Raw genomic sequence first — 17,341 nt, 5'->3', positions numbered from 1 at the left:
TGGCTTGCAGTTTGACATTCCCAAATCATCTGCTGAAGAAGGTTACTACACTTTCTGATAATAACTCTTTTTAAATGGGTAAAAACCTTAGGAACATTTTTATGATACAACAAAAACAGAAAATCTTTATAATGCTTTGTCATCTACTAGAAGACACCTCTTTTCTAGTAGAAGTCCCACTAGAAGGCACCTCTTTCACTATCTTTTGCGATTGTGACAGAGAGTTTTATAAAACAGGACACCTTGGTTCAGGCTCTTGCAGGAAAAGAGTCTTTAGAAGCACTTTCAACACTGTGCTTCCATTTATGTGTTACATGTCAGCAAACTATTAAATTATTCTGCAAATTCTTTATTTTTATAATTTACATAGTGTATCTAACACCATGGAGATGTTGCTAGCCTTTGTAGCCTAATTCATCTTGAGAACACACTAATACTTGTCATTTCCAACAGGTGCAGAAAAAGTGGGTGGCCTTATAATAGAAGTTTCATGTTTCAGATAAATTATTTCCCCCTTTGTTGGTATGGAGGTTGTAGAATGAATTCCAAATTTTGGGGATGTGAAAAGAAAACTGATTATATTAAAGTAGGTATAGCAAACATTGTATAGCAAAAAATAAAATAAAACAAAATTCAGGACTGTGCAAAGACCTGACAGGTTACACAGGTAAAAAATCTAGACAAGTACAGAGAAATGCATGCAAGTAACAAAAATGTAGCCCATAAACAGAAATTATAATCACTAAGTATATTTTGATGGTTATAATAATATTACTTTAGAAGTTAAACCATATGAGGAAGCAGAATATATTAATTGAATATATCTATTTTATAAAAAAGGAATTAAAATTAAAGGATTCAAGAGCCCACATTTGGAATGCTGTATCAGGATTTGGACACTACATGCATGTTCTGGATTAAGTCCAAATAGGAGCAACGGGGTACATTTTTGACACAAAGAAATGTACTACAGCCTAATAGAACTGAATGATTTTCAGTCTTGAGCATATGACTGTAAGGGTACTTGATTTAAGCATTGAGTACAAACCCAATCCAATGGACTTCTTTACCATCAACAGTGAAATACAAACCACAGAATACACAGAAGCAGAAACAAACAGAAAGTGCTTTAAGACTGAAAAACGTAGGTACTGTACTTCTTTGCATAAAGAATTGTGGGAGTCAAGGACTGATAACTCTGTCATGTTGTTGAAGCTGATAACATGGCTTTTTTGAGGAATAACTGGAAGAATGCAATGAATTCTGTAATTTATTATCCAAGAAAAATAATTTGTCTCTGGAATAAATTTTGTAACATTATATATAAATATATATAGTGAAGAAGATACATCATGGCTCTTGTTGCAAAATTATAAGATTAATTACTGTATTGTAAATGACATTGAATAAAATATGTATACGATCATGCTTTTGTAAATTGTGTTTGTGTTTCATAATTTTTTTTTGTGATACTATGCAGAAAGAAAAAAAAATATTGTGACAGAATAAGCATCTTACCAGCCTTAGAACTAGAAGCAAGGTTACCTTTGTTGCCTGGTTCTCCTTGCACTAGTTCACATGGCTTTGTAGGTGCTTCCCTGAGGCACTGTAGAGATGCAAACAATTCCTCTCTACCTCAGGCAGCAACATCTGTTTATCGTTCTCTGCCTGTAGCATGGCTTTAGGATCCTTCTGGAAGAAGTACACAATGTCATTGTCTGTCACAAGCCTAAAATGTGTAGTGACGATTCTTATTTCTTCTGTCAGTTTTGGTCATTGTTGCCTCTAGTTCCAGCAAGGTCTACAAAGCTAAATTATATTGAATGATCTTTATTTTAGTGATCTAAGGCTATCCCCAGACAAGGCATGTGACATCATTGTGCTGTGCTGCATACCATTGTCAGAAGGAGAGAGTTACCTGTGATGACCTTCCTCTGTTTCATCTGAAACAGAGTGGCAGAGATGCAGAGACATCATAGTTGAACATCATTCTAGTTAAATGGTGACCAGTTTTTAAAGACATTTCTTCTAATTTTATTTAGGTTAAAGTTTTCTTCCAATTATAATTAGATCATATTTTACCTGGCTAAAGGTTTCCTGCAACTCTTCAGGGAAAGCCTTGCCTATACTATTTGTTTCACACCGAAAAATGTTGGGGAAAAAGACAGTAACCCAGTAAAGGAATACATTCTTTGTTGTGCTGATGATGATTCCTCTTCCTCCAGTCTTCCTCTGCTCATGCTTCTTGTTGGCTAAAATATTTATTTAGAGTATTTTATTACACTCTCTTGTAAAGTAGTTCTAAAGAAGAACCACATACTGCACCACTTTGGATGATATTCTTGTATTTTGTTTTGACTTGATGCCAGGTCCTCCCATTGTGATCCAGCTAAATGCAGAAATTACTGCTGCATAAAAACAATATTGTACAACTACACAATAGCTTAAAGGGGGCTCCATTTCAATGTCATAATAATGTAAGTTAAGTAATGCCAATAAATGCATGTTCGCACAATTTTTATAGCTTTGTGTTATCTTGAGATAGTTCATTGCATTTCATAATTAACTCTCACATTCAATTTGTCGGTGATTCTTTGTCAGGCATCTTTTGCTTTTGCTTTTGCAGCAGCTATGGAATTGCTATCACAATGGATTTTATCTCCTTATAGTTTTCCTTAAGAAGTTTTAGTTCATGGTTACTGGAACAGAACACGCCATTAGTAATATGATTACTAATTTTGTTTACTAATCGTATGTCACTGCGATTACTTGAGCCTGACTAGCCTTAACTGGACAACTGCAACCAGAGTTTGCCATTGTGAAACCAATGAAACAAGCCTGAAATCAGCTATTGGGTTAATTCAATGCAGCTAATGTGAAAAAATCCTGTACTAGTTAAATGTATTTCATGAAACAGCCCCCAGAAGCTACCTTCTGAAGAACAGCTACCTTCTGAATCTTAAGCTACGGCTGTTTATAACGCAGGAGGAAGAGAAATTGTTGGTATGATTTAATTATGTCTGCACATTATATGTTGACCTAGGTAATGGAGGGTACTTGACTTTTGTGCACCAAATGCAAACTACTTCTTTGTGTATTTCTGTATTTCCCTGCTTCATACAGAATACCACCCTAAAGAACTAATCAGTGTTCAATTTTCTCTGCCTCTTCTTTGTGTTGACTTGATTATTTGTCTTAGTATAAACATTATCCGCCACTATTGCAGATTTTTGCCATTATTTCCATTATATTCACTATTGATGCCACCATTGTTTTGATGCTAACTAATAAGAGATCATCTCCCTTTGCTTATTTGTAAAGCTAAATGAACACTTATACTTGCAACCTGGCCATTTGAAAAGATTTCTACTGGATCATCATTTATTATGTAGAAGACATCTATTAGGGTAATTTATATGATGTCTGGAGGGTTTGGACTTTCTGCTTCAGCCATATTTTATCAGCAGTTGCAGACCAGTGCATTATCTTTAGTAACAGGTTCTTGCATACTGTTTCTCCTGCTGAAACATAGAATAATGCTACAATCTCTTGTGTGGAGTACCCTCCTCTAATTAAGACTTTAATTTCTGCATGGTTGTCATGTGATATTTTTTCTCATAAGATCATTTGTATTTATTCTACCATTCATCATATTACATTTGCATTGCCTATATTTATATCGTCGATTTGTGAGTGTGACTCATTCTGGTTTTCAATTTCAAAACATTTACAAATTACAAATGAGCATTTCTTCCAAGACAAAAAGGGCAACATTTGCATCAGGTGTGCAAAGGTGATATAGACTTACCCAAAAAAGTTGCAGCTGTAGTTGCAGTTTGCAGTTTAGTTTGAGTTTCTTTTCCATAATTGCAAAGTACATTTTATTTGCTTTCATTTCCAGAGAAGCACAGGAACATATGTGACTATGTAAAACAAACTAGGATGCAACATGTGGTAGATTTTGTGCTATTTTTTTAAACACAGAGATTTGGCCCATTAAAATTAGTTTAGTGAGGATAAATATTTTTTCCAAATATTTGGAAAAATAGTGTTCAAAGCTATTTCTTTTATAAATGAGACATTGTCACTAAGTTGCAAACAGTGATTAATTATGTATATTTTTACCTGTGTATTACCACATAATCTTAAAACTGTATATCACTGCTGAAATATGAAAATTTGAACTAATTAGTGTCTATAGTATACTGTAGAAGAAAACCTGTATTTTATATGTTTAATATGCACATATCCAAGAAAGATTTCCACCTTTCTGTGCTAAATTTCCATATTGTTAGAACACTATTGCATTTATCATATATGGTATTAGTACTATATCAAAGTGATAAACTCATACAATTTTCTTACAGTCCTTTATGTACAAAATTTAATGCCATTTTGTAAAAATGTGGATGCTTACACAACATAATTTCACCTCAAGAGTATTATGTCTGTTTAGGATAAATCCCAAATAGTTGCATAGATTTCCAATACCGTGAAAAACTGTTTAAAATGAATAATTAAATCATAGCATATCTCAGCATGGTAGCAAAAAAGTCAAAGCAGATCTTGCTAGAATAGCACATTATTTCTAAAAGTGCCATACATGCTCCTGACCCCCTTAGATGTAGGTTACTTTCCATCTTGCTGAGCAGATTCCCACTACTTTACAGGTGGAGAGACATTACTGCAACTGACACAGACAGATGACATATTTATTAGCTTGTCAAAGACTCCCCTGTTTGTGGAACACTCACCTAGCTAAACAAAACAATTGGCTTTTCATTGGCTAATTGGGACGGCCCCCATTGAGAAGCTCAGCAAAGTGCTTGATGAGGCATAAAATGATGATTAATTAATTTACTGCTCAGTTGATCATCAAACTGAGAGGTTTATGATTCTCACAGCGGTCAGTGCTCCCCATTCAATGTGCAGCAGCATGAGCAGTCTTTGCTACAGCCTACTGCTGCCTTTGCTTTGACCTGGAGTCCAAAGTTCTAAGCAAACACTAAGATCATAGTTTTAGTGCTAGTTTCAGTGTTCTGACAAATGCTAAATAGGAATGAAAAAAACTTCTAATCAAAATATGACTTTATGTTTTCTCACTAGACGGACACTCTATCAATAAGTGAGGACCCTTTTAGGATTTTCTGCCTCAAAACAGCATTTGTAAAATTTAAGAAATGGCACCAAAACACAATCTATAAGTTTGTCAAATAAGAACACAAATTGTACAGTTTAAATACATATATATTTTACAATACAGTATGCAAGCTCAAATCAACTTTAGTATTGTAAAGAAAAACAATATATAGTGGAAAAGTATATATTTTAAGAAACCATGACATGAAAATAAATTACACTTTCAAAGAAAAAAAGAAGATAATCTTCCCAAAATGCAGGCAGTTCAACAAATCCAGACAGGATAACTCAAATATGCTAGAATCTTGTAAGGAGTACAGTAGGATAGATCATTCTTTCATCTAAACACCTACTGTTTGATGTTATCCCTAATATAAGTCAAAGAAGGTTTTATGATGTTGCCAAAGCAGTGCAGCTAAGGTATGGATACCTGCAGCTCACGGTAACAGTCTGGAAAACTTTATTAATGTACAAAAGATCTTTATGGCATGTAATCAAGCACTGTCTTGCGGCAGGTTTACCTGTCTTTGTAAAGACAGATTACACTGAGATAAAAATCAAAGAGACACCTGGGCTAAAACAGGCAACGTCTTCATTCCATCTTGTTTATTTCAAATCTGTCACTTTGATTGATTGTCTGATGAATCAAACTGATATTTTTTTCAAGAGAAGTTTTGGGCATAGGGTATCTCAGACATGAGTATTTAAATTAGACTTGCAGAGCTCAAAACATTGAAAACATTGAAACATTGAAAAAACAAGTGATACACGTAAATACACTTTGAAAATAAACAAAAACCAAAATAAAGAGAGGGGGAATATAAAATAAAAGAGCTTTATTTAGTTTGGTGATTGAGCAAAGTTTGTATATTCAGTATGAGTAGATTAGGTCTGCTAAAATCCCCCAAACATATTTAATTTTTAATACATTATGAATGACTAAAACAAATTAATGCTCTGATTTCAGTCCAAAGTAACACAACAAACTAATATAGTTATGGTTTTTTAACTTTATAATTGCTGATTTTAAACCTGTGTTGATTAACTTACCTTCTGAATTTAAAATTATATGACACATACTGTTAAACAAGCAGTTACTGGTAATAAATACTGCTTAAACTGAAAGTGAAAGTGTCCAGATTATTCTGCAGAATGTTTCCATGTGTTACGTCCCAGTGTGTGTTCTGTGTGTGTTTTTTTCTATGTCCCAACTGCTGACCCTTGATTTTTCTCCCTTCCCCATTGGCCCACCATTACACCACACTTTCAGTATGACATCATCATCAATTAGCTCTCAGCCAATCAGAACACATCTTATTCAGCATATGACATGGAGGTTTTCAGCAAGGAGAGGCCTTTTGTTTGCCTTTGGTTATCGCTTCGCTTCTGGTTATTGCTTCGGCTTCGTTTTTTGGTTTGTTTTGCTTTGTGTGTGTATTTTCATATAACTTCGGCTTTGTTGTTTTGTTGATTTTTGTTAGTTTCTTTGTACTTTCGTTTGTTTTCCTTGTTTTGCCATTACCTTGCCCCAGTGTTACATGTTCAAGTTTTGTGTTCTTTTGTACCTTGCTCCTGTTGATTACTCTTGTTTTCCCTTATTTGTATTCCTGGTTCACTTGTGTTTTTGTGTGAACTTTTGTATGTAAGGTTAGTTTAGGTTGTTGGTACACTTTACACACTTAGTTGATTTTGTATTAGTACACTAGTTTAGTACTGGTGAGTGCCATTTGTCTTGTATGGTTTTGGGTAGTCAGTGCAGGTTAGCTAGGGTGTTGAAGACGCCGAAGACCGTGTGTTTCGGGTTTTCTTTTGTAGTCAGATTAGCTTTCCCTCACTGTCCTAGCCAGCTCCATTTTGTTTATGTTCTTTCCTTTGGCACCACTCTAGTTCCTTACCCTTGTTATCACGCTTCCTAGTCCCTCACCAAAACCTAGTCCCCCCTGCTTCCAAAAGAATTATCCTAAACGTTACACCCCTTTACCCCTAGACACTTGGGGTCGTAACACCATGATATCTCTTGAGGTGTCTAAATTCACTGACAAGTTTAAAAGACAAATTCTAAAGTAACTTATAACATGTTAAGTAGAAAGTGTTGACCACATGCTTACTACTAACTGCTGGAATGTATTACTTTCTCAATGCAGTATTATTGCTAGAACCAATGTTTTGGTTAGAGGCATTACTGTTAAAGCCAGCACCATTGGATGAGACTCATCACTAGATTCATCCATTGTTTTCCAGGGAGTTTTTCTTAAATAGAGATAAATTTAGTTATAACAAGTATAAGGCTCACAGTGGTAGAAATCATCATGTTCAGATTTTAGGAACCTGAAGTCTGAAATAAGATTACTGTTTCTGTTTAGATCGTGTCTGCTGGACAAAAGTGCGTACTTGGTGGGTTTAAGTTAATAATGTAATACTTTTTTTTTGTTAGAAAGAAGTACTATCTTCAATTTAATCTTATATACAGTACACATTCTGAATTATCTTTTAAATAGTTTTCAAGTTATTATTCTATAACTGCAGTGTGCATTGGTTTCTTTTAAGAAAAGTCAGAGCTGTATTTACATAAAAATTAGCAGATGCTGAATGATAATTCTCTTCATGAGCCTGGCAATATGACAAGAGTTCTTAAAATATTTAGACAATTCCCAAAGGGGATTGGTTACTTTATTAGCTATTCATCCCTGAAGATCTCAGTTCCAAATGAACTCAGATAATTTTTTTAATGCTTTTTTGGAGTCTCTTCTTTGCTGAAAGAAGTACTTAGCTTTTAGATAAATGAATTTATAATTCATAGCTGCAGAATGATTAAAAATTAATAATGATTAATTTAGTAATTAAAAAATGTTCAAATGAATACCCTTTTAAATCATACAATACAAGGGAATTTAAGCATTGTTCAGGAAAACACTGACGTCCCCTTTAAAGAAACATTTCAGGATCATGAAGAAAAACTGGTAACTTAATACAAATGAAAAACCACATTGGAAGGTATAAGCACAGGGAGTTTGAGTTAAATATGTAAAAAAAATTAACAACCATAAGAAGTGCAAGCTAACACAAAAAATCAATCAAAGAAGTTTATTTACACAGTGGTTAATGACTGAGACCTTAATATTTAAAATAATTCCACAGTCTAAAAAGTTTTCTGACAACCAGTGGTAGAAAAGGTCAGCACTTGTTTTGGGTTTACCACTGATGGTCAAAGCATTGTGTTTGCCAGGTAAATTCTTTCTGATCTAACTTGACATGATAAGGATTTCGGATTATATTTTGCAATGGAGAAAAATTCTGAAGATACATCACCTACAGATTGCCATTTTACAACATGAACCAACTTGATAAAGCATAGAAGAGGTTGTTTACAAAAAGAGGATATGACAAAAGAGACCCAAGCTCAACATTAATGTGTTTTATAGCTGAGAAGTAGACGGACAACCGAGGACAGATCCAACACCTTCCTGAGGTTCTGTTGTATTGTCTAATTATTATGAGAAAAAATGCCTATCTTTCTAGCATATTGATATAAATATTAAAATAAAATTATATAATAATATCATTTTGTCATATTTTTTACTGGATTGTGTTTGGTTGACAAAATAAAGTCAGAAAGTAATTATGGCTCTAGACAAACACATCCTCTTGTTTTTTTTTTACGATGCTATATTTTCTGTCTAACCTAAGATTTGTAAAGAAATAGACTCTTGTATTTAATTTGAAAAAAACCTGCTTACTTTGATGCGAACTGTTAGTGAATGACTGGTCTAGATTTGCGAGCTGAAAGATAGAATATTTGCAGGAGTGTAAATGCCTGCTGTACCTATTGTTTAGTGTAAATAATTTTCATGCTGTTGAAAATGCATCTACAGTCATTAAATGAAACCAACATCCCAAGTCCCCCTTTTATGAAACACTGCTCAAACTGAGTATTTATGTGTTATTTGCTTTGAAATGAAGTTTAAAAAAATAGCCATCCTAGTGTTACACTCTAGTCTGTCACATTTAACTTGGATTCTAAACTTTGCCTAATGCTAATACCAACCTTAATACCATCCCATCATGACCAAATCTGAGCTCACACTGAAATTTAAATTTGGCACACCCTTCCTATAAAAATCTATTAATAAATCCAGTTAAAATGTAGTGCTGTAGTACTAATGGAACTCTAAGTTTAACTGGAGGACTAAACCTAACCCAAGACTGATTCTAACCCCATAACATACCCCATATCAGAACTCTTAACTTAAGCTGTCCAACTTTTAACTGAATAAGTCATTACCATTACAATCCCAGAGCCCAAATGAAACTTTAACAGACATTTCACCTTTAAATAGAAATTATGTACTTAAATATAATTAACCACGTGTTGAATCTAACACCAAGTATCCCTGACCATAGCATACCCAGAATAGTTTCCACTATTTCTTATACGCTGAGCAAACCGGTGTGTCTTGTAGGCACATCAATGCTGTGAGCATCTTAAGGGTATGTTAAACTTGTTAAATTGTGTATGTCCAAAACATAGTTAAGAAAACATTATAGGAAAGTTTGATTCACTTGCAACCTACAGTACTTTTTATACTTTTGCAATAACACAATAACACTTATTTTTCCTCATCATTTAATGTTCCTAGGAATTAGCTATTCAAAATTCAATTAATGCAATAATATTTGCTTGTAACCTACCTTGCTTAGGGCACATGGTACAACATATTACTTTATATTTTTTATAGTTCTCTCAGTTTAGATCAAATGACCAAACAACCACTGAATTATGTATTCAGAGAAATTATTACTGAAACAAGGCTTAATCATTTATGAAGCTAAATTGAAAATAAGGAAATATAATTTAAAATTGATGGTCTTGGTAGTTTTCCTTCTGTCACATGGAACGATATGTAGTATGAGAAATGAAATAATATTTTTGTGAAAATCCTAGAATAAATATCTTACATCAGATAATTTAGTTGATGAGAACTTAGCCTGGTTGTTGCTGATACTTGTCTTTTTCAGGGTAAAGAGAAAAAAAAAACATAAATAATAACTGAAAGTATTGCTAAAGTACATTCAATGTATTATACTGAATTATCACAAATCTGTTGTAGTAGTTGAGTAGATAATAAGATAAGTGTTACAATAGTCTTTGCTGTTTTATGTAGAAACCAGCATCTCACCACAAGTAAAGTGTAAGAAATTATTAGTGGAGAACTAATAGAAAATAATTAAACAATAACATGACCATTGTTAAATTCTTATTTCTGAATAAGAATTGTTCTCTTCACGTCAAATGAAGGTTATTTACTCAATCTTTAGCTGTGCAATGATAATGGAAAACTAATAAAACAATATCTACTGTAATAAATCAATCAAATCAAAGCAACATGACAACACATGTTGTTATTTTCTTACTCTAGGCAATACTTGATTCCGTGGGTGAAGACATAATAGTGTATACATTATTGAAACCTTAACACATAGACGATATTATGCATTCCTTTTGTAGTAGGTACAGTATATCCAATATTTATTACAGTCTGATATAATTTGGAAATTTTTGGAAAGTCAAACCAATTCATCTGTCTGAACAACAAAATACATTGAGTTTGGTCATTTATGACTGCTTAAGGTTTACTGAAACACATTTGTAACACAGTTCTGAAGCTCCCATTGTCCATTGCGGTTACAACTGAATGATTTCCTATATTGACTTGCTTAGCTCAATGTTACAGTGTATCTTTCTCATTGAGCCAAAAGACTTGAAATGACTAGATCATCCTGGGACTCATGAATCAAGTTATTTGATTTACTGAAATAATTGTTTTTGAAAAAGAATGACTCGTTCATGAACTGCACAGCTCTATTTGGCAGCCTATGACCTACTGTATGGTCAAGCGGACACTTTACTTCCTAAATTGTTACGTGACTAAAATGTTTTGTGCTGTAGACCTTCAAAGGTATTGCGTGGTCATGGATACTTAGAAGGAAGTACTGACCCAGCTATAATCATAACATTAGTTTAAATGCATTCAAAAACATAGCTATTACTAAGTAATTATTCAGTTTATGAAATGTAACCTTAATAACAATCCCACCTTGAACCTTAACAATATTAACCCTGAACAAAAACTGACTCCAGGAATAACTCCAACATTATCTTCATCTAGAACCTCACTTCGGTCTAACATTATTATTCTAACATTAACTGCTAACATAACGCTTACTTCCTATGCAGAGCTGGCCTAATACCAGATTAAAGATTAGTCTAGATTTAACATTGAGCTGGGGATTTCATTTGAGTATGCTCCAATTTCTTACCATAGAGGACAATGAAAGAGTAGCAACTGAATTTTCTGATTGGAACTGATTAGGAGGCACAGGTAAGCAATGCTGCCTCTCGGCGCTAGGGCCCTGGGTTCAATTCTTGGGATGCTATCTGCGTGGAGATTGCCTATTCGCCCTGTGTTCATATGGGTTTCTGCCAATTGCTCTGGTTTTTACCCACAGTTCAAAAATATAGTGGGAGGTTAAGTGTCTCCTCCGATAAACTGGCCCTGGTGTGTGTGTTTGTGTGTGCCCTGCAGTTGACTAGCATCCCATCAAGGGTGTACACTGCTTTGCACCCGTTGCTTGCTGAGATAGGCTCCCCCATGACCCTGTATTTGATAAAGTGGATGGGTGGATCCTGATATAGCTGGTACAACTGATGTTATTTCTACTGAGAAGGGGTAAAGTATTTGCTAATGAAAATAATTCCCCTGTTTTTTAATGTAAGCTGAGAGACTATTTTCTTTTTATGTAAGCTGAGAGAAGAAGTATTCTTAAAATATATTTAAAAAATGCAGTTATTATTGCAAACTGCAAACGGTAAGTATATTTTGTGGCAGGCAGACTTCATTTTTGTTTAGAAAGGCTTCATGTCATGCTTCCCAGAAAGCTCTCACTGAAGCTTCTCAAGAGACAATAATTTTAGGACTGTGCAAGTGATGTGACTGCCTTGGCACATTTAATTGTGCTTCCGGCATACTGTGTTGCCTGGAGTTGCCTCTAAACAAGTTCATTAGTATTTAAAACTCACTGTGTACCCAATGCAAAAACATTTACAGGGCTAATGAATGCCTTATAGTATTGATTTTTAAAAGAGATGCACACATGAATGACTGACTACTCCATTTGGGAATAGAGAGAAAAAAGATCAGCTAAAAATTCGACTGTTTACATGGTAAATGCAAAGTACTTTAGTATTAAGTACTTTTTACTTGGTTTTACTTCCCTTGCTTTATTATACAGGGCTTTTTCTAAATAATCTCTAGACTATTTTATTTGAATTGTAATTTTTTCGTTTAAGTAGTGGTGCTCCAATAACATTACTACTTTTGTTCTAAAATCATTGAATCATCTTTATTTTGTAGAACTGATATACAAAGTGTATATTTAATTACTGAGCAATTCAATAATAAATTTAGAAAATAAATTGCATGTAATTAATTTAATGTACATATACTGTAAGTTAACAAGTCAACACATTTATTATTAATATATTGACAAGTCTAACACTTGTGATAACCTAACACATTATTGTACACTTACAAGGAGAAAGATAATCCAAATCCTAGTTTTAAAGAAAATGTGCTAATAATCCTTAAACTTTATGGTATTGTTACTGTCAAACTGTGTATATACTCAGCTGGCTGTTTAAACAACAAAATCTGATTTAAAAACCATTCAATGCTTTTCTTGTAACTTACAAACTTAATCTCACTTTAATAGAGGTAACCAGAGAAAAAATATATTTCTTGAGGCTGCTAAGGTATATTAGATTTAGTTTTGGAGCCTAAATAGAGAAGCACTGAACAAATAATTGCTTGGATTTTAAGAGAGTAGGAGGTAAGTTAAAGCTTATATTTTATGTATTCTCTTAACTAACTTTGCCCTTTCAAATAACTCATCACATAAAGCAGTATGATGTAAATTGAACACATTTTCAGTTTAAGTGTCTAGGTCACAGTGTTAAGGGTGGGGGGAGGCAGCAGTAATGGAGAGCACCAGAGAAAAACAATACAGCGTTTAGCTGCTGGCCTTTCCAGTCATTCTGTCCTTTTCTGTGCAAGTCGTAATTGCTTTAGGACTTTCTGAATCCACTTTTGAATTCAAAGCTTCAGAGGAATAATTGGATTTCCTGCAAACATGCTGAGCTATGTTGCTCTCCCTGTCTTGCCTTGTCCTCGGGGCTACATACTCTGCTTTATATCAAGCTGCACCTAGCAGGGTAGTTGGGGGGATGGTGGATATCACTGTGCATTAAGATGGTCATCTGTTTTAAAGAAATACCCCCCAACACTCTCCATCATCTTCAACTGAATCATCACCTTAGAACCTTAATAAAATGAAAAATTGGTGGGAAAAGGACTTTGTAATATACCTGTGGCTATACTGCACTGGCCCAACAGATCCAAGATCCAAGCCAATTACATTCTACCTGCCTTATTTCAACAGTGGTTTGACATTGTATATAGCCGCTTCATGAACGTCACTGGCTGTAGGGCTGCTTTTAATGTGCTGTGGGGTATCCGACTAGACGTTTCTTGCTCCAGGTAAAGTACAGCTGAAATACTGATGCAGTCTCATTGGCAAGCTTAAAATGACACAGCATCAAAGATCATTCCAAAATACAGAGCTCACACCTTTGTTAAAAATGGGAAAGGCTGTTTCTACGTTTGTTTTAAAGTAACCAACTTGCTAAAGGGGACTTTTGCAGCAATTATAATAACTAAATTATATATCATATATACAGTATTAGGTACTGAATATACAGTATATAGAACAAGGTATAAATACCATCTTCTCAAACTCCATGCTTCACTGTTACCAGTAATATGACATTTTTTCATTCTGCAGAATTGACAGAAATGTTTATTTCCAAACTATTTTCATTTAATTAAATGGATTCTTACAAAACTGCTTGCAGTCTGTGATGTATAAATGACTGTTCTGTTTTCTATCTAATCTAATTGTCCTATTGTCTAAACAAATCGTACACATGCTTACAATGCACATTGCATCGATTTAAGGCTCTCAGTATTAGTTTTAGAAGTCCAAGCCCAGGTGATATGTTGTAAGAAAATGTATATTCCAACAAATTCACAAAAGTAAAACACTTCATAAAACATATTTTCTCCTTTTTCATTTTAAAAGAAGAAATTATTGAGATAGGTATCACTTTAGATATCACTATTTTAATCTTACAATCTTACTATAGATTAGAAAATTATACAGTCTAGCAGTCAATTGATTTATTTTACTATACATTGAGATAAGTATAGAAAGAAAAACTAATTATTTGTAATGATTTGTAAATAATTTATAATAACTTTTGATCAGGTTAAAATTCATGTAAAATAATTTTCTGACATTCTTGACATTTCCTTAAATAATTGCTTTTTAATAGAGATAAAAGAGAAAAAGGAAAAAAAAAATATTACTATGTTGTATGTTAAAGCTCATGAATTTTTTACACTGAAGATTGTATTTTAAATCTACGATTTAATCAGAACGAAATCCATTAAATGTAGATAGAATTTTTGACACAATTATCTTACAAAACCCTTTACTTCACCTAAAAGCAACAACCACAGAACAGCACTTCAGAGCATATTTTTGCCCCAAGAACTGCATCTGAGACAGATTGTGATGAAACAAAATTTGAGAGGGAAACAATATTCTTGAATTGATATCATTGAGAAAAATAAAACTCACATGAAAGCATATATATGGGTAAATATGTTATAGTTTCTAATTGGCTGTTCTAAGTCTGTGCAAGTGTTTGAATGTATGTATAAATATCTACATACAGTGTACTATATACTGAATAACAGTATCGCAGTGGTTAGCATTGCTGCTTGGAGTTTTTATGTGGAGTTTGTATGTTTTCCCCATGGTCACATGGGTTTCCTCCAGATACTGAGTTTCTTCCAACAGTTCAAATAGTTCCACACTGGTAGGTTAATTGGTTTCTGGGAAAATTAGCTGTGGTGTGAGTATGTGCATGTCTTTATTTGTGTCTGTCTGTGTGCCTGGTGACATGCTGTCCAGTGAGTATCTTGCCATGTGCCCATTGCTTGCCGGGATAGGCTCCAGCCCTCCAGTGTTGTCTGCAATCCAGTAGGTTTTCTACTGTATGTCCCTTGAAAGTACAAGGACAGTTTGCCTAGGAGAAATATTAAATTTGTTGTGTTAAAGCTTACTGGTCTTCAAAGAAAGGAACATTCTTTGAGTTGCCCTTTCCTAGCTTGTTGGGTTTCACTCAGGCTGGCAATGTTGATGTCATTTATCCTGAGTTCTTGTAACACAAAATCAGTATCGAATTCATGAACATGGCAGTCCAGACAGTATCTTCAATGTCCAGTCAACCAGGCTCCCCATAAATACAGGGCATCAAAATGCATTTCATTTTTCATAGCCAAACTTCTCCCTACACACATTTTCAGTAGACATTATTTTCCAAGAAACGTCTTAACATTTTTATGCCTTTAATTAAACCTTTTCTATCACATGATGAAATTAATCAAATATCAACACATGCAGATTAATAAATATAATAAATTTGAGAAAATGTATTAAATCCTTTCTTTTTGTATCTTAATTTTGAAAAAGAAGTCCCTTCTCATTATTGAAAAAAGGCCATGGTTATCTGTCTACTTTTGTAGCCTTTCTTAAGTTTGGTTCCCCTACTGGTGCTGGCTCCCTTGCCACCTTTAAGCACCCTTGGAAGAATGCTTTCTGTTACTATCAGAAGTCAAATCAAATGAAGATACAAGGGTTTGTAGATTCTTATTTAGGGATGGTCTTCTCAATTAGAATGTAGTTCCTATTAGAATCACTGGTTGGGAGCTGTCGTCCTGTGCAGAATTATTTTCAGATCAAATATCAGTTGGCTTGTGATTCACTGATAAGCCGTTAAAACATAAATCAACTGCTTCATTTACAGTCAGATAAGCTGACTATGGAGTGCTGGACTGATCTTCCTTATTGAAACGAACATAAGAAAAAATTTGGCCTATCTGGCCTTTTGTTTAGTAGCTAGTGGTAGGTCCAAGTAGTATGTAGTAGCTAGCAGTTGGATCAATAAGTAGTAGTTAGTAGCTTATTGATCCAAGGATCTATTCCAGCAGGTTCTTTAAGGATGCAAAAATATTGGCTTCAATCATATTGTTGCTCTCTGAAGGATGTACTGCTTATTCCAATATGGAATATGCCGATTAACATTACAGTATGTACCACTTAGCCTATACAGACCAGCAAACAATGAGGGCACACAGGCCAAGTGACTCCACTATACGTAGATATACTGTATGCAGCTAGCAGAATATAAGCTCAAGTCAGGGCATTGTTTAGAATGCTTTCTACTTCTATCTGTAAGTAGGAAGTCAATCATAGCAAAAATAATGAAAAAGGTGTTTTATGTTGACATCGTCTAGCAATGAGGAGAAGCTTTAAAAAAAGTAAAGTGGATATTATGATGTTAACCTTTTAGTGTTGAACAGAGAAGACTGTGAGAAGACTTGATCCAAGTATCCAAAAATTCTCAAAAGCATTAACAGCTCAGTTAATGCTCAGTCGGGTCAGTGGATTCCTTTAGAATCCAGTGTAACACATACACTACCTGAGAACACAAGTGGAAACCATTAATTAAGAAGTGTATTTAAAAATGATAAAAAGATAAGATTTTTCATAAAGGCTTGTGGGAGCCGGAAAGAAGATACAAAGCCTATTTATTGAATAAATGCTTGCAGAAGGTCTTCAGTTGAATTAACTAGTAGGAAACAAATACGTCATCACTAGAGTTAGCAATAGTGTGACCTTATATCGGAGGTTTTTCCCTATTATTTTACTTGATGACAGTTGTTTCCCGCATAAAGCAAAGAAGATTACTCATGATCTTATACTTTAAACACATGGGAAACCTACAGGACTTTACATCATGAATATAATTAATCAATAAATAAAAACATACTGGACCTATTTTGTGTGAAGCAATTTCCACAGCCTAAATTATAACATGATCAATCCAGTATGAATACACAAACATCCAATGTTTACATCAAATATTTTATATTTTGTATCTTTTGTGTTTATATGTTAACAAAGTCCTTTGCTTAAACTACTTTTATTCATGCATGCTCTTTCTGTTTCTCCATTTTTA

At 34.0% G+C, this 17,341-nt stretch overlaps 1 long non-coding RNA gene across 1 annotated transcript in view; it reads right to left on the bottom strand.

Moving 5' to 3' along the window:
* Positions 1–17,341, bottom strand: part of LOC148651134 (uncharacterized) — a 200,064-nt gene that overhangs the window by 12,560 nt on the left and 170,163 nt on the right. The window lies entirely within an intron of this gene.

Source organism: Lepisosteus platostomus, chromosome 12 (assembly GCF_059453375.1).
Source record: "Lepisosteus platostomus isolate fLepPlt1 chromosome 12, fLepPlt1.hap1, whole genome shotgun sequence".
NCBI lineage: Eukaryota > Metazoa > Chordata > Actinopteri > Semionotiformes > Lepisosteidae > Lepisosteus > Lepisosteus platostomus.
The sequence above is the reverse complement of the archived record's forward strand: the minus strand, read 5'-3'. Positions and strand labels throughout refer to the sequence as shown.